The sequence below is a fragment of the Ranitomeya variabilis genome, chromosome 2 (assembly GCF_051348905.1).
Source record: "Ranitomeya variabilis isolate aRanVar5 chromosome 2, aRanVar5.hap1, whole genome shotgun sequence".
NCBI classification, from domain to species: domain Eukaryota; kingdom Metazoa; phylum Chordata; class Amphibia; order Anura; family Dendrobatidae; genus Ranitomeya; species Ranitomeya variabilis.
Window position 1 is genome coordinate 327,148,230 of NC_135233.1, and position 21,341 is coordinate 327,169,570.

Genomic DNA, 21,341 nt, shown 5'->3' on the forward strand with positions numbered 1-21,341 from the left:
TGTGACTGTGCTATAGATTTGATCCCAGGCAGTAAATTTCCTAAGGGAAGACTGTTTAATCTGTCGGTACCTGAACATACCGCTATGCGTTCATATATCAAGGAGTCTTTGGAGAAAGGACATATTCGTCCGTCTTCTTCCCCTCTTGGTGCGGGATTCTTTTTTGTGGCAAAAAAGGACGGATCTTTGAGACCTTGTATTGATTATCGGCTTTTAAATAAGATCACTGTCAAATTTCAGTATCCTTTACCGCTGTTGTCTGACTTGTTTGCCCGGATTAAGGGTGCCAAGTGGTTCACCAAGATAGACCTTCGTGGTGCGTACGAATGGAAAACCGCATTCAATACGCCCGAAGGTCATTTTGAGTACTTGGTGATGCCTTTTGGGCTCTCCAATGCGCCTTCAGTTTTTCAGTCCTTTATGCATGACATTTTCCGGAAGTATCTGGATAAATTTTTGATTGTTTATCTGGATGATATTTTGGTTTTTTCTGATAATTGGGATTCGCATGTGGAGCAGGTCAGGTTGGTCTTTAAAATTTTGCGTGAAAATTCTTTGTTTGTCAAGGGCTCAAAGTGTCTCTTTGGTGTACAGAAGGTTCCCTTTTTGGGGTTCATTTTTTTCCCCTTCTGCTGTGGAGATGGACCCAGTCAAGGTCCGAGCTATTCTTGATTGGACTCAGCCCTCGTCAGTTAAGAGTCTTCAGAAGTTCTTGGGCTTCGCTAACTTCTACCGTCGTTTTATCGCTAATTTTTCTAGCATTGTGAAACCTTTGACGGATATGACCAAGAAGGGCTCCGATGTAGCTAACTGGGCTCCTGCTGCCGTGGAGGCTTTCCAGGAGTTGAAACGCCGGTTTACTTCGGCGCCTGTTTTGTGCCAGCCTGACGTCTCACTTCCCTTTCAGGTTGAGGTGGATGCTTCGGAGATTGGGGCCGGGGCCGTTTTGTCGCAGAGAGGCCCTGGTTGCTCTGTTATGAAACCTTGTGCCTTTTTCTCTAGGAAGTTTTCGCCTGCCGAGCGAAATTATGATGTGGGCAATCGGGAGTTGTTGGCCATGAAATGGGCATTTGAGGAGTGGCGTCATTGGCTCGAGGGTGCTAAGCATCGTGTGGTGGTCTTGACTGATCACAAAAATCTGATGTATCTCGAGTCTGCTAAACGCCTTAATCCTAGACAGGCCCGCTGGTCATTGTTTTTCTCCCGCTTTGATTTTGTTGTCTCGTATTTACCAGGTTCAAAGAATGTGAAGGCCGATGCTCTTTCTAGGAGCTTTGTGCCTGATGCTCCTGGAGTCGCTGATCCTGTTGGTATTCTTAAAGATGGAGTTATCTTGTCAGCTATTTCTCCGGATCTGCGACGTGTGTTGCAGAGATTTCAGGCTGATAGGCCTGAGTCTTGTCCACCTGACAGACTGTTTGTCCCGGATAAGTGGACCAGCAGAGTCATTTCCGAGGTTCATTCCTCGGTGTTGGCAGGTCACCCGGGAATTTTTGGCACCAGAGATCTGGTGGCCAGGTCCTTTTGGTGGCCTTCCTTGTCAAGGGATGTGCGGTCATTTGTGCAGTCCTGTGGGACTTGTGCTCGAGCTAAGCCTTGCTGTTCTCGTGCCAGCGGTTTGCTCTTGCCCTTGCCTGTCCCGAAGAGACCTTGGACACATATCTCCATGGATTTCATTTCTGATCTTCCGCTATCTCAGGGCATGTCCGTTATCTGGGTGATATGTGATCGCTTCTCCAAGATGGTCCATTTGGTTCCTTTGCCTAAGCTGCCTTCCTCTTCCGATCTGGTTCCTGTGTTTTTCCAGAACGTGGTTCGTTTGCACGGCATCCCTGAGAGTATTGTGTCAGACAGAGGATCCCAGTTCGTTTCCAGGTTCTGGCGATCCTTTTGTAGTAGGATGGGCATTGATTTGTCGTTTTCGTCTGCTTTCCATCCTCAGACTAATGGACAGACGGAGCGAACCAATCAGACTTTGGAGGCTTATTTGAGGTGTTTTGTCTCTGCTGATCAGGACGATTGGGTTACATTCTTGCCGTTGGCTGAGTTTGCCCTTAATAATCGGGCTAGTTCCGCCACCTTGGTTTCGCCTTTTTTCTGCAACTCTGGTTTCCATCCTCGCTTTTCTTCGGGTCATGTGGAGCCTTCTGACTGTCCTGGGGTGGATTCTGTGGTGGATAGGTTGCAGCAGATCTGGAATCATGTGGTGGACAACTTGAAGTTGTCACAGGAGAAGGCTCAGCGCTTTGCCAACCGCCGCCGCGGTGTGGGTCCCCGACTACGCGTTGGGGATTTGGTATGGCTTTCTTCCCGCTTTGTTCCTATGAAGGTCTCCTCTCCCAAATTTAAACCTCGTTTTATTGGGCCTTACAAGATATTGGAAATCCTTAATCCTGTATCTTTTCGTCTGGATCTTCCTGTGTCGTTTGCTATTCACAATGTATTTCATAGGTCCTTGTTGCGGCGGTACATTGTGCCTGTAGTTCCTTCTGCTGAGCCTCCTGCTCCGGTGTTGGTTGAGGGCGAGTTGGAGTACGTGGTGGAGAAGATCTTGGATTCTCGCCTCTCCAGGCGGAGGCTTCAGTACCTGGTCAAGTGGAAGGGCTATGGTCAGGAGGATAATTCCTGGGTGGTCGCCTCTGATGTTCATGCGGCCGATTTAGTTCGTGCCTTTCATGCCGCTCATCCTGATCGCCCTGGTGGTCGTGGTGAGGGTTCGGTGACCCCTCACTAAGGGGGGGGTACTGTTGTGAATTTGCTTTTTGCTCCCTCTAGTGGTTACTAGTTTTTTGACTCTGGTTTTTCTGTCATTCCTTTTATCCGCACCTGGGTCGTTAGTTAGGGGTGTTGCTATATAAGCTCCCTGGACCTTCAGTTCAATGCCTGGCAACGTAGTTATCAGAGCTAGTCTGCTGTGCTCTTGTCTACTGATCCTGGTTCCAGTTATATCAGCTAAGTCTGCCTTTTGCTTTTTGCTATTTGTTTTGGTTTTGTATTTTTGTCCAGCTTGTTCCAAATCTATATCCTGACCTTTGCTGGAAGCTCTAGGGGGGCTGGTGTTCTCCCCCCGGACCGTTAGACGGTTCGGGGGTTCTTGAATTTCCAGTGTGGATTTTGATAGGGTTTTTGTTGACCATATAAGTTACCTTTCTTTATTCTGCTATCAGTAAGCGGGCCTCTCTGTGCTAAACCTGGTTCATTTCTGTGTTTGTCATTTCCTCTTACCTCACCGTCATTATTTGTGGGGGCTTCTATCCAGCTTTGGGGTCCCCTTCTCTGGAGGCAAGAAAGGTCTTTGTTTTCCTCTACTAGGGGTAGCTAGATTCTCCGGCTGGTGCGTGTCATCTAGAATCAACGTAGGAATGATCCCCGGCTACTTCTAGTGTTGGCGTTAGGAGTAGATATATGGTCAACCCAGTTACCACTGCCCTATGAGCTGGATTTTTGTATTCTGCAGACTTCCACGTTCCTCTGAGACCCTCGCCATTGGGGTCATAACACTAATGCTCCTGGAGTCGCTGAACCTGAGGGTATTCTTAAGGAAGGAGTTATCTTGTCAGCGATTTCTCCAGATCTGCGACGTGTGTTGCAGAGATTTCAGGCTGGTAGGCCTGACTCTTGTACACCTGACAGATTGTTTGTGCCTGCTAAATGGACCAGCAGAGTCATTTCCGAGGTTCATTCCTCAGTGTTGGCAGGGCACCCGGGAATTTTTGGCACCAGAGATCTGGTGGCCAGGTCCTTTTGGTGGCCTTCCTTGTCAAGGGATGTGCGGTCATTTGTGCAGTCCTGCGGTACTTGTGCTCGAGCTAAGCCTTGCTGTTCTCGTGCCAGCGGGTTGCTCTTGCCCTTGCCTGTCCCGAAGAGACCTTGGACACACATCTCTATGGATTTCATTTCGGATCTCCCGGTGTCTAAAGGCATGTCTGTCATCTGGGTGATATGTGATCGTTTCTCCAAGATGGTCCATCTGGTTCCTTTGCCTAAGCTGCCTTCCTCTGCTGATCGGGTTCCTGTGTTCTTCCAGAACGTGGTTCATTTGCACGGCATTCCTGAGAATATTGTGTCGGACAGAGGATCCCAGTTTGTTTCCAGGTTCTGGCGATCCTTTTGTGGTAGGATGGGCATTGATTTGTCGTTTTCGTCCGCTTTTCATCCACAGACTAACGGACAAACGGAACGAACTAATCAGACTCTGGAGGCGTATTTGAGGTGTTTTGTCTCTTCTGATCAGGATGATTGAGTGACCTTCTTGCCGTTGGCTGAATTTGCCCTTAATAATCGGGCTAGTTCTGCCACCTTGGTTTCGCCATTTTTCTGCAACTCCGGTTTCCATCCTCGTTTTTCCTCGGGACATGTGGAGCCTTCTGACTGTCCTGGAGTGGATTCTGTGGTGGATAGGTTGCAGTGGATCTGGAATCATGTGGTGGACAACTTGAAGTTGTCACAGGAGAAGGCTCAGCGTTTTGCCAATCGCCGCCGCGGTGTGGGTCCCCGACTTCGTGTTGGGGATTTGGTATGGCTGTCTTCTCGATTTGTTCCTATGAAGGTCTCCTCTCCCAAATTTAAGCCTCGATTCATTGGTCCTTACAAGATATTGGAGATCCTTAATCCTGTATCCTTTCGCCTGGATCTTCCGGTGTCGTTTGCCATTCACAACGTATTTCATAGGTCCTTGTTGTGGCGGTACGTTGTGCCTGTGGTTCCTTCTGCTGAGCCTCCTGCTCCGGTGTTGGTTGAGGGCGAGTTGGAGTACGTGGTGGAGAAGATCTTAGATTCTCGTCTCTCCAGGCGGAGGCTTCAGTACCTGGTCAAGTGGAAGGGCTATGGTCAGGAGGATAATTCCTGGGTGGTCGCCTCTGATGTGCATGCGGCCGATTTAGTGCGCACCTTTCACGCCGCTCATCCTGATCGCCCTGGTGGTCTTGGTGAGGGTTCGGTGACCCCTCACTAAGGGGGGGGTACTGTTGTGAATTTACCTTTTGGCTCCCTCTAGTGGCTACTAGTGTTTTTACTCTGGGTATGTCTATCATTCCTTGTGTGCTCACCTGGGTCGTTAGGTCAGGGGTGTTGCTATATAAGCTCCCTGGACCTTCAGTTCAATGCCTGGCAACGTTGATATCAGAGCTAATCTGTAGTGCTCTTGTCTACTGATCCTGGTTCCTGCTTGATTAAGCTAAGTCTGCTTTCTTGCTTTTTGCTATTGTTTTTGTTTGCATTTTTGTCCAGCTTGTACATAATCTGTATCCTATCCTTGCTGGAAGCTCTAGGGAGGCTGGAGTTCTCCCCCCGGGCCGTTAGACGGTTCGGGGGTTCTTGAATCTCCAGTGTGGATTTTTGTTAGGGTTTTTGTTGACCATATAAGTTATCTTACTACATTCTGCTATTAGTGAGTGGGCCTCTCTTTGCTAAACCTAGTTCATCTCTGTGTTTGTCATTTCCTCTTACCTCACCGTTATTATTTGTGGGGGGCTTGTATCCAACTTTTGGGGTCTATTCTCTGGAGGCAAGAGAGGTCTTTGTTTTCCTCTTCTAGGGGTAGTTAGTCCTCCGGCTGGCGCGAGACATCTAGCGACCAACATAGGCATGTTCCCCGGCTACTTCTAGTGTTGGCGTTAGGAGTAGATATATGGTCAACCCAGTTACCACTGCCCTATGAGCTGGATTTTTGTACTTCACAGACTTGCTGATATCTCTGAGACCCTCGCCATTGGGGTCATAACACTCCCCTACCCGACCTATCTATTATGGTAAACAACATCACGCTCTCTCCTGCACCTGAAATCCGCTGACTCAGTAACTTTCGACTCTGCCCTGTCCTTCAAAATGCACATCCAAACTCTTACCTCCTGTCGCCTCCAATGCAAAAATATTTCCAAAATCCGTCCCTTCCTCAGCCCTCAGTCTACTAAAACTCTTGTGCATGCTCTCAACATCTCCCACCTTTACTACTGAAACACCCTCCTCTGTGGCCTCCCCTATAACTCCATGCCCCACTCCAGTCTGTCCTCAACTCTGTTGCCTGACTAATCCACCTCTCTCCTCGCTACTCCCCTGTTTCTCCCCTCTGCAAATCCCTCCACTGGCTCCCAATTCCCCTACGAATCCAGTTCAAACTACTAACACTGACCTACAAAGCCATCCACAACCTGTCCGCTCCCTATATCTCTGAAAGAATCTTCCAATATCTTCTCTCACGTAATCTTCAATCCTCGCAAGACTTCCTACTCTCCTCCACACTTATTCGTTCCTCACACAACCGCCTCCAAGATTTCTCCCAAATATCCCCCATCCTCTGGAATTACACGCCTCAACACGTCCAATTATACACCACCCTCGGATCCTTCAGACAGAACCTGAAAACCCATCTTTTCAGGAAAGCTTACATCCTACAATAACTATTCTGCCGCCTCACCACCACCCGAGATGCCGCCTCACCAATACCAGAGCTGCTGCACCCCAGACCTTCTGTCTCTTCCCCATTATCCCGTAGAACAGGGGTCCCCAACCTGTAGCTCGGGAGCCACATGTGGCTCGCAGTCCCATGAATTGTGGCTCGTGGCTGTCTGTAAGCTTGGTGCATTAACTCCAGTTGTAGCAAACAGTTATGAAGAGCACATCTGAAAATGGTGAATTTTGTGAGCAGCCCTGTGCAAAAGAGCAGATCTGGATGCACATATACTGGTCTCAGGGGTTTTGAGATGATTTATGTATGGTACGCTGGAGACAAGATGACACCTGTCAGAGGAGATGTTTGAAGCTGGATGTGACAGTGTCTTGGAAGTGTTTTATAGGAGAATAGTGAATGAGGGGTATTGCAGGAACCCATGGATCTTTGTATACTGCTTTGAGGTGATTGATTTTTGTGGAAAAGCTTTGGTTACCATTATTGTGAGGGGGCGGGAGCAGAATGTGGCTCGCGACCCTCTCTCAGAGCTGAATGTGGCTCTCAAGGTCAGAAATGTTGGGGACCTCTACCGTAGAATATAAGTCCGCAAGGACAGGTTCCTCTCCCTTCTGTACCAGTCTGTCATTGTAAATTTGTTTAATGTAAATAATATCTATAAAGTTGTATGTAAACCCTTCTCATGTACAAATCAATCAAAAGAAAAAGTATACCGCACCTACAGCAACAGATACACCATATACATACACAGGATCAGCTGATTGGTTGCTTAATACTGCCACAGAGGGATCCGGGTGCTCAATCATGATAAACAGTAAAGTCCAAAATAACAAAGAAAGTTGACAGCACTCACCATCCGTAAAAAATTTTCAATCCTTTATTGTGACGTAAGAGTCGGCAGCAGGGTAACAAGGGAGAACGTGTCCTGCAACTGGACGACAGCCGTTTCGCGCAACTGCGCTTCCACGGGTCCTAGTGCTGTGAGAGAGGGCGAGGAACTCTTAACCGGAACAACGCCAAGATAACCTCCCCCACTCTGACACCAGCGCAGTATAAGAAACACCTACTTATCAGAATAAAAACACATAAAATTAAAATAAAAAACAATAAACATGCGAATATAATTCAGACCACTTATAGAAGCCAGATGGAAGACATTCACAAAAATACGGACATATCGATCCTTTAATTAAGATCTAACGGTCCCATTGCGCTTGGGCGCAGTAGCCATCTGGCTTCTCTCCTGAGCAAAAGTCTGTTCAAGTCACCCCCTTGTTGGGGTAAATTAACCCTCTCCAAACCAGCAAAATGCAGTAATGCTGCATTACCCCCATGACAAGACTACATGTGATTGATTAAACGGGGGACTCTTTACCAGAGCTAATGGAGTTATAGTGCTCTCTGAATCTGACAAAAAGGGGACGTATCGTTTTTCCAATGTAAAAGAAACCGCATGGACAGAACAGAGCATAGAACACATGTGTGGTTCTGTAAGAAATAAATTTGCGGACAGAATGCTGAATGGAACCAATCTTGAATACTTTATCGACCATATGGTATGAACAAAAATTGCAATGACCACATCTGAAATTACCCTTAGGGGTCCCTGCTCTTAACCAATTAACCCGTTCATTAAGCGGTTGTGTACTAGAAGATTCCTCAGATTCCTCAACCGACAGCAAGAAAATAGAGGGCCCCTACTGCTGAGCTCCACTAGATCAGGGTCCTTCTCCAAAATGTGCCAGCTTCTCCTGATAGCTGATCTGATAAAGCCGTCTAAGGGGCCAAACTTAAAACAGAAAGTAAATCTCTTTTAGGGAGTCCTCTTACCTACTACTGCTGTTGAGGGATTATTTATACCCTGTGACTCAGCCCTAGCTAGAGCAGTATCCAAAACCAGACGGGGGTACCCACAGTTCTTGAATCTTTTGTACAACTCCTGAGATTGTCTTTTAAAGCTGCTGTGGCTGTTATTTATCCTTTTAACCTGTAAAAACTGGCTATAAGGGAGACAATTTTTAACATACTGTGGGTGGGCACTATCATAGTGCAGTAAAGAGTTGGTAGCGGAGGGCTTACGGAACACCTCAGTGTGAATGGTCCCATCTTCCACCCACAAACTCCATACCCCCAAAATTGGACGTGAACTGCATATTCATGGTGTTGGAGAGCCCCAGGTGCTCCACAAATGAAGAGAAAGTCTCCCGGGGGCCATCCCACACCATGAAAATATCGGCCACATACCTGATGTACATCTTAATATGTTTCAATAAGGCATTACCATTGGAGTATATATATCTTTCTTCGAAGACTGCAAGAAACAAATTAGCCAGGGTACATGCAACAGGCGTACCCATGGCAGTCAGAATCCAAGTGGAAACTGGGGTTATATCAAAACAACAGGCTGAAAAACTCCTGCCAGACTTTCCTAAGAAACCTAATTGGTACCACATTCCCAAGGTTCACAAATCCTTGTCTGTACCATCCGGTTGCCCTATTGTGTCGGGCATCGGGTCAGTTACGGAAACTTTGTCTAGGTATTTAGACTGGTTATTGCATCAGATACTACCAGATATACCCTCATATGTTCGAGATACAAACATTTTTTTACAGGTACAGGGGGATTTTGTCTGGCAGGAAGGTTTTTTTCTGACCTCTATTAATATAGAGAGCCTTTATACCCATATTCCACACGTATTGGGGTTGAAGCTGTTGGAGAGGTTTTGCCCCACACAGATACGGATATGGGCACAAGGAGCTTTATTTGTGATGGACTGATGTTTGCCTTAAAGCATAATGCTTTTAAATTTGCTTCAATGTGGTATTTACAAATAGAGGGGACTGCCATGGGTACGCACGTTGCATGTACCCTGGCTAATTTGCTTCTTACAGTCTTCAAAGAAAGATATATATACTCCAGTGGTAACGCCTTTTTGAAACATATTAAGATGTACATCAGGTATGTGGCCGATATTTTCATGGTGTGGGACCGCCCCCGGGAGACATTCTCTTCTTTTGTGGAGCACCTGGGGCTCTCCAACACCATGAATATGCAGTTCACGTCCAATTTTGGGGGTATAGAGTTGGAGTTTCTTGATGTGAAATTGTGGGTGGAAGATGGGACCATTCACACTGAGGTGTTCCGTAAGCCCTCCGCTACCAACTCTTTACTGCACTATGATAGTGCCCACCCACAGTATGTAAAAAATTGTCTCCCTTATAGCCAGTTTTTACGGGTTAAAAGGATAAATAGCAGCCACAGCAGCTTTAAAAGACAATCTCAGGAGTTGTACAAAAGATTTGAGAACCGTGGGTACCCCCATCTGGTTTTGGATAGGGTTGAGCGACTTTTATTTTTATAGGATCGGGTCGGGTTTCACGAAACCCGACTTTCTCAAAAGTCGGGTCGAGTGAAATCGGCCGATCCTATAAAAAAATCGGGGTCGGGGTCGGCCGAAACGCGAAACCCAATGCAGTGCAATGGGATACTATGGTTCCCAGGGTCTGAAGGAGAGGAAACTCTCCTTCAGGCCCTGGGATCCATATTTACGTGTAAAATAAAGAATTAAAATAAAAAAAATTGATATACTCACCCTCTGACGCACCCTGGTAGTAACCGGCATCTTCCGTTCCTAAAAATGGCGCTTGAAAGACCTTTCAAATGCTTCACGGCTTGTGATTGGTTGCGGCGGCCCACGTGACCGCTGAGCGACCAATCACAAGCCGGTGACGTAATTCTCAGGTCCTGTTCTGGTTCTCAGGTACATGAGAATTATGTCAGGGCTTGTGATTGGTTGCTGAGCGGTCACGTGGGCCGCAGCGACCAATCACAAAGCCGTGACGTCATCGGAAGGTCCTTCACGCGTTCATTCTTAAGAAGGAAGGCTGCCGGAAAGAAGCAGGGTGTGTACAAGGGTGAGTATATACCTAATAGGAATATACTCACCCTCGGCTTCTTTCCGGCAGCCTTCCTTCTTAAGAATGAACGCGTGAAGGACCTTCCGATGACGTCACGGCTTTGTGATTGGTCGCGGCGGCCCACGTGACCGCTCAGCGACCAATCACAAGCCGTGACGTAATTCTCATGTACCTGAGAACCAGAACAGGACCTGAGAATTACGTCACCGGCTTGTGATTGGTCGCTCAGCGGTCACGTGGGCCGCCGCGACCAATCACAAGCCGTGAAGCATTCGAAAGGTCTTTCAAGCGCCATTTTTAGGAACGGAAGATGCCGGTTACCAGCGGCGATGTCCAGGCTGCGTCGGAGAGGTGAGCATATCAATATTTTTTATTTTAATTCTTTATTTTACACTTAAATGTGGATTCTGATACCAATTTCCGATATCGCAAACATATCGGAACTTGGTATCGGAATCCCGATACCAGATTCAGAAGATCGCCGACCTCATGGCCGACCCCACACAGGGGTCGGGTCGGGTTTCATGAAACCCGACTTTGCCAAAAGTCGGCGACTTCTGAAAATGGTCGACCCGTTTCGCTCAACCCTAGTTTTGGATACTGCTCTAGCAAGGGCTGAGTCACAGGGTATAAATAATCCCTCAATAGCAGTAGTAGGTAAGAGGACTCCCGAAAAGAGATTTACTTTCTGTTTTAAGTTTGGCCCCTTGGACAGCTTTATCAGATCAGCTATCAGGAGAAGCTGGCACATTTTGGAGAAGGACCCTGATCTAGTGGAGCTCAGCAGTAGGGGCCCTCTATTTTCTTGCCCTCGGGGGAAGAATCTTAGGGATCTTCTAGTACAAAACTGCGTGAGTAATGAACAGGTTAATTGGTTAAGAGCAGAGCAGGGACCCCTAAGGGTAATTTCAGATGTGGTCATTGCAATTTTTGTTCATACCATATAGTCGATAAATTATTCAAGATTGGTTCCATTCAGCATTCTGTCCGCAAATTTATCTCTTGCAGAACCACACATGTGGTCTATGCGCTGTTCTGTCCATGCGGTTTCTTTTATATTGGAAAAACGATTCGTCCCCTTTTTGTCAGGTTCAGAGAGCACTATAACTCCATTAGCTCTGGCAAAGAAGTCCCCGGTTTAATCAATCACATGCGGTCTTGTCATGGGTATAATGCAGCATTACTGCATTTTGCTGGTTTGGAGAGGGTTAATTTACCCCAACAAGGGGGTGACTTGAACAGACTTTTGCTCAGGAGAGAAGCCAGATGGATACTGCGCGCATGTGCAATGGGACCGTTGGGTCTTAATGAAAGGATCGATATGTCCATATTTTTGTGAATGTCTTCTATCTGGCTTCTATAAGTGGTCTGAATTATGTTCGCATGTTTATTGCTTTTTGATTTTAATTGTATGTGTTTTTATTCTGATAAGTAGGTGTTTCTTATACTGCGCTGGTGTCAGAGTGGGGGAGGTTACCTCTGTGTTTTTCTGGTTAAGAGTTCCTCGCCCTCTCTCACAGCACTAGGGCCCGTGGAAGCACAGTTGCGCGAAACAGCTGTCGTCCAGTTGCAGGACACGTTCTCCCTTGTTACCCTGCTGCTGACTCTTATGTCACAATAAAGGATTGAAAAATTTTTACAGATGGTGAGTGCTCTCAACTTTCTTCGTTATTTTGGACTTTACTGTTTTTCATGATTGAGCACCCGGATCCCTCTGTAGCAGTATTAAGCAACCAATCAGCTGATCCTGTGTACGTATATGGTGTATCTGTTGCAGTAGGTGCGGTATACTTTTTCTTTTGATTGATTTGGACTGTTTGTTTTGCCAGCACACTGCTTTTTGATAACTACCTGTTCCTTGGTGTGCACACTGGATTGTTTGCCACACAGCTGAGACTCTTTCAGCATGGAGTCTCTTGCTTTGCCTCTATCCCACGGAATACTTGCAGGTCGGGAGAACGTGGACTCCTATTTTTCAGAATGTGAACAGCATGATGACATTTTTTCCCTGAGCACAAAGGCGTTGGAGTATAAATTGTTTAATGTGGCTGAGAGAGAAGTTAACCTCTTCTGGATCAACAACTCACTAAAGTCCTATATGGATTGCAGAAGAGTACCGCGGGGACTGAGGGTCCACAAGGAGATGGCTCAGTTTAAAGATAATCAACAACTTGTCATGGATTGGGAGAGGATCCTGTTAAAGTGTTCACAGGACCTTCTCCAGTTGGTATTACAGCATAATATGAACAATTATGATTCAGTGCAAACTGAACTTAGCAAATTAAAGGAGGAACTCAAATCAAGACTAACTGAAAGTCAGTGGACATTATTGGATAAGAAGGTGGATAGCAAAATGATGATTATTCAGTCTGATATCAAACAAAGGAAACGTGATAAATTTATTCGGGATAAAGCTGATTTTGACACCGGGAATGTTTTTTCGTGGAACAAAAATAAGTCCACACAAGGTAGTCACAGATATACTAGACCGAAGAACAATAGGAAGAGGAATCAAAAAGGAACGTATAAAAAAGACTATTTAACCACGGATTCAGATTCGAGTGCAAATGAGGATTCTGCGATTGGAGCTGGTCCTTCTACTTCTGATCTCCCAACTGGTATATTGGCCCATTTAGACGCAGGACGCCTAGGGGGGTATGAGACATAGGGTCCGACAACCAGCACAAGAGGAAACAAGTCTCTTGGAAAACGATTCCGCAGCAGAAGAACCGTCCTCCACCGTAATCAATTTGACTAACCATAACCTTAGTGGGGCACATTTGTCTGTCCTGTCAAAAGGGTTAAATTATTGTCTAAAAAAGAAAAGAATGTCCAGCTTCACCGAATCCGTAAAAAAGAGTTTTCTTAATTCACATACTATTGAACATAGAGGATACAGACTTCAGCACAAGCCGTATGGGTAAGAATCTCAACGCGTTTCTGGAGACTAAGCTCCCTTAATCATGACAAGTTGTCATGATTAATGTTGAGCATTCCGATACCGCAAGTATCGGGTATCGGCCAAAACTTGCGGGTATCGGAATTCCGATACCGAGATCCGATACTTTTGTGGTATCGGGTATCGGTATCGAAACAACATTAATGTGTAAAATAAAGAATTAAAATAAAAAATATTGCTATACTCACCTCTCCGACGCAGCCTGGACCTCACCGAGGGAACCGGCAGCGTTCTTTGCTTAAAATGCACGCGTTTACTTCCTTCCGTGACGTCACGGCTTGTGATTGGTCGCGTGCCGCCCATGTGGCCGCGACGCGACCAATCACAGCAAGCCGTGACGTAATTTTCAGGTCCTCAATGCCTAATTCTAGGCATTCAGAATTTTAAAATTACGTTCCGGCTTGTGATTGGTCGCGTCGCGGTCACATGGGCGACGCGACCAATCACAAGCCGTGACGTCACGGGAGGCAGGAAACGCGCGCATTTTAAAATTACGTCACGGCTTGTGATTGGTTGCGTGCCGCCCATGTGACCGCGACGCGACCAATCACAGCAAGCCGTGACGTAATTTCAGGTCCTGAATGCAGAATTAGGCATACAGGACCTGAAATTACATCACGGCTTGCTGTGATTGGTCGCGTCGCGGTCACATGGGCGGCACGCAACCAATCACAAGCCGTGACGTAATTTTAAAATGCGCGCTTTCCTGCCTCCCGTGATGTCACGGCTTGTGATTGGTCGTGTCGCCCATGTGACCGCGACGCGACCAATCACAAGCAGAACGTAATTTTAAAATTCTGAATGCCTAGAATTAGGCATTGAGGACCTGAAAATTACGTCACGGCTTGCTGTGGTTGGTCGCGTCGCGGCCACATGGGCGGCACGCGACCAATCACAAGCCGTGACGTCACGGAAGGAAGTAAACGCGCGCATTTTAAGCAAAGAACGCTGCCGGTTCCCTCGGTGAGGTCCAGGCTGCGTCGGAGAGGTGAGTATAGCAATATTTTTTATTTTAATTCTTTATTTTACACATTAATATGGATCCCAGGGCCTGAAGGAGAGTTTCCTCTCCTTCAGACCCTGGGAACCATCAGGGATACCGTCCGATACTTGAGTCCCATTGACTTGTATTGGTATCGGGTATCGGTATCGGATTAGATCCGATACTTTGCCGGTATCGGCCGATACATTCCGATACAGATACTTTCAAGTATCGGACGGTATCGCTCAACACTAGTCATGATTAAGGGCGCTTAGTCTCCAGAAACGCGTTGAGATTCTTACCCATATGGCTTGTGCTGAAGTCTGTATGCTCTATGTTCAATAGTATGTGAATAAAGAAAACTCTTTTTTACGTATTCGGTGAAGCTGGACATTCTTTTCTTTTTTGGACTCTATACGCCTGAACACAGCGGGTCCGTGCTCCCGAGGATTGGTTTATGCATCACGGGTGAGCTGGTTTATATTCCTTCTTTTAAATTATTGTCTGCCTGAAGACTTTGACTTGGTAGATTTTAAAGTTGATCTGTATAAAGCGGTGAGGAAAATTTTCCTACATAAATCGTTTATTGCTTCTAAAGACACAGTTCCAGACAAATGTCCAGGTGAGATTCCCTGTAAAGTGGGCCCCTTGGGTTTTATGGTGGACGATGACAGCGATATGGGAGTGCATGATGATGCTCAACTTCTGCTTAGCCTCACTGACACTAGAGCCCTTGGGATGAGACGTGCGGCCTTGCCCAATATACCATTTACAGGAGGGGTCCAATCTACTTATATGCCTCCGACGTCTCTGGGGAACCTGATCGATTTTTAAAAGACAAGTTATAAATGAAGTGGAAGCTTTAATCTACCGCAAACTGCCATCTAATTTGACATCTGCCGAGAAACGGGCCATATTGGAAATTCAGGGGTGGTCCGACACGATCGTTCGGGCCGCCGATAAAGGGGGTAATACCATCCTTTTGTCTAAAGACTACTATATTTCAGAGGCCCTTAGACAATTGTCCAGAACTGACACTTATTTTAAATTAGGCTCAAACCCTACTATGAAGTTCAAAAATGAATTACGGTCATTCCTCAGAATCCAAGTGGAAACTGGGTTTATATCAAAACAACAGGCTGAAAAACTCCTCAACTTTCTTTGTTATTTTGGACCTTCTCATGTACAGCACCATGGAATTAATGGTGCTATATAAATAATAATAATAATAATAATATATCATTGACTTACAAAAATTCCACTAGTGGAGCACATATTTGCTTTATGATTTTACTTGTCACAATTAGTTTTTTTTTAATTCATTCTGTAATGAGAAACATTTAAAAGGTGCAACATTGCCCAGTGACATCGATAAAATATAACAGCTCTGTAGGGCTAAGAGGTTGTAGGAGCTATTATAAAGCAGCGTGTATGACCCAATATATACAAAATCTCATTATATTGATGTAGTATGAGATTGTAAAATTTTGTCTAGTATGTATTAAAGATAACTAATTTTTTATATTTGTATCCTGTGTTCAGGACAGCTAGCTATAAGGTGCAATTCCTTTTACACTGCCTCTTCGGCTTGTTGAGTAATACCTTTAATTATCCTATAGTTGTCACTGTTGCTCATGTGAAGGCTTCATTCATTGACTGAACCTTTGAAGTTTACTGTACTGAGCAAGAGAGCGGAGCAGCCAACTGTCATGTCAGCTCTGTACAGTTATTGTCACCGAAAATGCCTAGCAAATGTAAAGTAATCTCCAACATGATAAAATATGATACTGAATGTGATATAACAAACATTCGCTGCAGATACAGTAGCAAAATCATAATTAAATATGAACAGAGTCCTTTTCTAGGTATGTATCTAGTGCAGAACTATAATATGGCATCTATAGCAGTGTAGAGTCATATAGGGTCTGTTACAATAAAGATACAATTTAGGGAATCAGTAAAGATTTTATTGTATAAGTGGGGTGATTTACCAGAGACAGTGGCCGTGTCAGGGAGAAAGAGATGCATATTAGGAAATTTGGGTACATTAAGGGGGTTTTCTGGATTTAAATTGATGACTACTCCACAGGGTAGGTCATTAATATGAGATTGGTTGGGGTCCAACACCCGTTGACCAAATCTGTTGTGACCGAATGTAAGAAATATAGTGGTTGGAACACTAATAATTATAATCATCTTTATTTTTATATAGCGCTAACATATTCCGCAGCAATTTACAGTTTGCACACATTATCATCACTGTTCCCGATGGGGCTCACAATCTAAATTCCCTATCAGTATGTCTTTGGTATGTGGGAGGAAACTGGAGTACCCGGAGGAAACCCACGCAAACACAGGGAGAACATACAAACTCCTTGCAGATGTTGTCCAAGGTGAGATTAGAACCCAGGACCCCAGTCCATTATACGTCAGCCCATAGAATGTCTATGGCTCCTGTTGTCACAGGGAAGTCATGGGTCTCCATTCAACCTCTGTCACATGCATGATGCCATAAAACTAGGCTCATCATTTTTAGGTTGGTTACAAATGCAGTACAAATGTTGGCTTAAAGGAATTGTCCACTACTTGACAACTCTTTAACAACTTCACTATACAGAAAATAAAATAATAGACAGGATATATAGTAGAGCTACTAGAATGGGATTTCTCCTGTAGTGGGCAACGCTTGAATGTCAATAAGAAATATTAAATGCACTAAAAACAGCCTTTTGTGGCTTTCTTTGACATGTTTTTCCACACTATTCAAGCACACTCTACGTATGAGGTTTTTTAATAGACTTTGCTATAGGCTTCTCTACAGGACAAAATACATGAAAAAAGCCGCAAAAGAAAATTTGCCATAAACGCATAAAATTTGGTAACAATTTGCAAGCTTTCAAGACTACTCAGGTCTTTTCATCAGGCGACCTGAGTAGTCTCGAAAGCTTGCAATTTGTTGCCATCTTTTCAGTTAGCCACTAAAAGGTATCAACCACTGAGGACTCTCAATTCTAAATATTTTTCTATACACTGGCTAACACGGTACAAAGATATTTATCTTTCCTATATCAGGAGGGTTCTGTACATACACGTGTAAGGTCATTGTGAACATCATGACATTGTGACCTTAAGCTCACATACACAGAACTGTTCCAGGCCTCCTCAGAAATGGAAGTCTCAAACTAGAGTGAAAGACCTGAGAATTCAGAGCTCACGGTGTCAGTATTATGCACCAAGGACTGAACAGGAGACATTGAAGAGTGGAGAGGTGAGCTGTAAGGTGAAGATCATTGTTTTTATATTTTTTACTTTTTGATGGCTGTTAGCAGTTTAGAAAAACGGCTACCCGCCGGCTGCCTGCTTGCGAAATCTGTGTGGAAACAAATTTCAAAATATCTGCATTTTATTGAATGTTGATTTTTGTAGCATTCCACTCAAACTAATTCTCTCATCTCCAACTAACATACCTCTTGGTTTGTAGCATTTGGGTTTCAATTACTTTTTTTGTTGCTGCTGTTTTAAACATACTGTGCTCTAAGTATAAAATTTTTTTACCCAAAGACTCCACTCATTCTCCAAAGAAATATAGCCAAGTAGAAATCGACACAAAAATGCTTGTAAAAAAAAAATGCTTTTTTTCAAGTGATAAAAAAGTTTCTTAAAAAAAAAGTGTGGAAAAGAGGCTTTGTGCTCAACATAAGAATACCCAAAACGGTCACAATTAATGTGCATAAGAATATTTTCGAGCACCGCAAAAAGTATTTCTTTTTTTCAATCAATATTTGTATGTAACAATTTATTTTTGGCCGCCATGATCATGTATGAATGGTAGCGTCAAGTTTCTTCTAGACATCTCGGAAAAGATCAAGCTGAAAGTTCTACAAAAGTGTGGATTTGCTTTAAGTAAATCCTCTAAGCATAACACTTCACACCATTTGGTCTTGAACTGATCCTATAGTGAGGTGTACATACACCAATGACAATAAAGAAGCCATCTGGCAAAGTTAACTCTTGACAAACAATGCCAGGCAGAAGTGAAAAGAATGGCAATGATTTCCACAAACACGTGAAATACTATAAAAGCGTTGCATTTAGCAGCTTCCTGCCTGCTCAAGTAAACAAACATTACATGCTTTTCAGTGAAAGAGATTGCAACAATGTATCAACTTTCAGTGATTTATGTGTTGGCGAAAAATGCAGAGTAGATTATATGAACAACAATTGGGGGTATCCAGACATTTTCCCTGGCCCTGTACTGTCAGGGTGATGTACTGAAAGTCTTTATTTTATTCTAGCTGGGCCTCTCGCTAGTGCATTCTCCTCCTAGGCTGTTCTCATGCCTTTCTCATCACCTGCTGGGGCCTTGATCATGGACAGAGTAGACGAGCAGCAGGGGACAATTAGAGAGGAGTTCAGACTTTGATCATTTGACCATATGTGAATACAACAGCTGACCACATGTTTGAAAAGACAACTCGCTTGAAAGTATTTAGAGACATAACAAAAGAAAGCATAGATACTGAAATCTACATTTTAATTATCTGGTATAATGCACCATACACCCAATTTTTACACATTTTAAGAAAAATGTAACACTGCGAAAAGTGGTAAATGTGTTTATTGTTTCTCCAATTCAACATCAGCTCTGTTTTGTTATATGAGGAGCAAATTCATATACAGTATTACCATCCTAAGTCTGCTTCACAAAGAAGTTATTGTTCTCTGCATAGACAGATATCTGTGTGTATATGTATGCATGTGTATACATTCTGTATATACACAGTGGCATGTAAATGTTTTGGCACCCCTGGTCAAAATTGCTGTTCTTGCGAACAGTTAAGCAAGTTGAAGATGAAATGATCTCTAAAACGCCTAAAGTTAAAGAGGTCACATCTCCTTCGTATTTTAGGCAAAAAAATATGTAAACATAATATATTTAATTTTTTTCTTATCTTTTACATTTTAAAAATTATAAAAAGGAAAATGGGCCTAGGCAAAAGTTTGGGCACCCTTAGAGATTTGTGTGCTGTGATCAAGGTTTCAGACCTTAATTAGCCTGTTAGGGTTATGACTTGTTCACTATCATCGTTAGAAAAGGCCAGGTGATGAAAATTTCCCAACTTTGTAAAAACTCAGCCTCCTCTAACCTTGCGCCAAAAAAACAGCAGCCATGTCTTCTTCTAACTAGCTGCTAACACTCTGATAATGAAAATGGTGGAGGCCCACAAAGCAGGAGAAGACTATAAGAAGATAGCAAAGAGTTTTCAAGTTGCCCTTTCCTCAGTTTGAAGTGCAATTAAGAAATGGTAGGCAACAGGAACTGTGGAGGTCAAGTTAAGGTCTGGAAGACCAAGCAAAATTTCAGTGAGAGCGGCTTATAGGATTGATTGAGAGGTAAATCAGAACCCCCACTTGACTGCAAAAGACCTTCAGAAAGATTTACCAGACTTTGGAGTTGTGGTACATTGTTCTACTGTTCAGAGACACCTGCACAAATATGGACTTATGGAAGTGTTATCAGGAGATAAACAAGCCTGATGCATTTTAGAAACAAGTCCTGTGAACCGATGAGATTAAAGTAAAACTCTTTGGCCACAATGATCAAAGGTATGTGTGGTGAAAAAAGGGCACATAATTTCAGTAAAAGAAAATCTTGCCAACCATTAAGCATGCAGGTGGATCAATCATGCTTTGGGGTTGAATTGCAGCCAATGTCACGGGGAACATTTCATGTTTAGAGGGAAGGATGGATTAAATTAAATTTCAACAAATTTTTGATGCAAACATAACACCATCTGCAAAAAAGCTGAAGTTGAAAAAAGAATGGCTTCTACAAATGGATAATAATTTGACACATGTCAAAATCTACAATAGACTACCCCAAAAGGTGCAAGCTGAAAGTTTTACAATGGCCATCATAGTCCCCTGATCTGAACATCATTGAAAACCTGTGGCTATACCTAAAAATAGCAGTGCATATAAGACGGCCCAGGAATCTCACAGAGCTGGAAGAATTTTCCAAGGAAGAATGGATGAAAATCCCTCAAACAAGAATTGAAAGACACTTGGCTGGCTACAAAAAAGTGTTTAGAAGCTGTGATATTTTCAAAAGAGGATGCTTCTTGGTACTAAACAAACAGGGTGCCTAAACTTTTGCATTGTCTGATTTTCCTTATTGCAATTTTTAAAATTTAAAAGATGAAAATATACTTTTTTTTTGTTTCCTTAAAATACAAATGAAAATGTGTCATCTTCATCTTTAGGCCTTTTAGATATCATTTCATCTTCAGCTTGCTTAATTTTTCACAATAACAGTAATTTTGTCCATGAGTTCCCAAACTTTTACATGCCACTATATATGTATAGATTTATAAATAAGTATTATAGACTATGTATACAGTACTGCGTAAAAGTTTTACACAGGTGTGCTAAAGTGTCTGCAAAGTAAGAATTCTTTCAAGAATGATAGTTTACTTAAAAAAATAACAAGCTGGCTGCAAAGTGAATGAAAAAAAGAGAAATCTATATCAAATCAATATTTGCCTTTGCTTTCAAGACTGCATCAAGAATCAATTTTTCTAGGTACGCTTAGACATAGGTTTTGAAGGAACTCAGTAGGGAGATTGCTCCTAACATATTAGATAACTAACCACAGTTCTTCTGTAGATGTAGACTTGTGCAAATCTTTAATTAATCTATAATCTGCATCGAGTTTGTGTGTTCTACCTTTGTTTGTGTGGGTTTCTCCCAGTTATTCTGGTTTCCCTCCAACACTCCAAAGACATACTGATAAGGATTTTGAGCTCCACTTGTGGACTATGGCTGTAAAGTTCTGCTGAATATGTTGGTGCCTTAAGGTACCGTTACACTAAACGACTTACCAACGATCACGACCAGCGATACGACCTGGCCGTGATCGTTGGTAAGTCGTTGTGTGGTCGCTAGGGAGCTGACACACAGACAGCTCTCTCCAGCGACCAATGATCAGGGGAACGACTTTGGCATCATTGAAACTGTCTTCAACGATGCCGAAGTCCCCCTGCAGCACCTCGGTAACCAGGGTAAACATCGGGTTA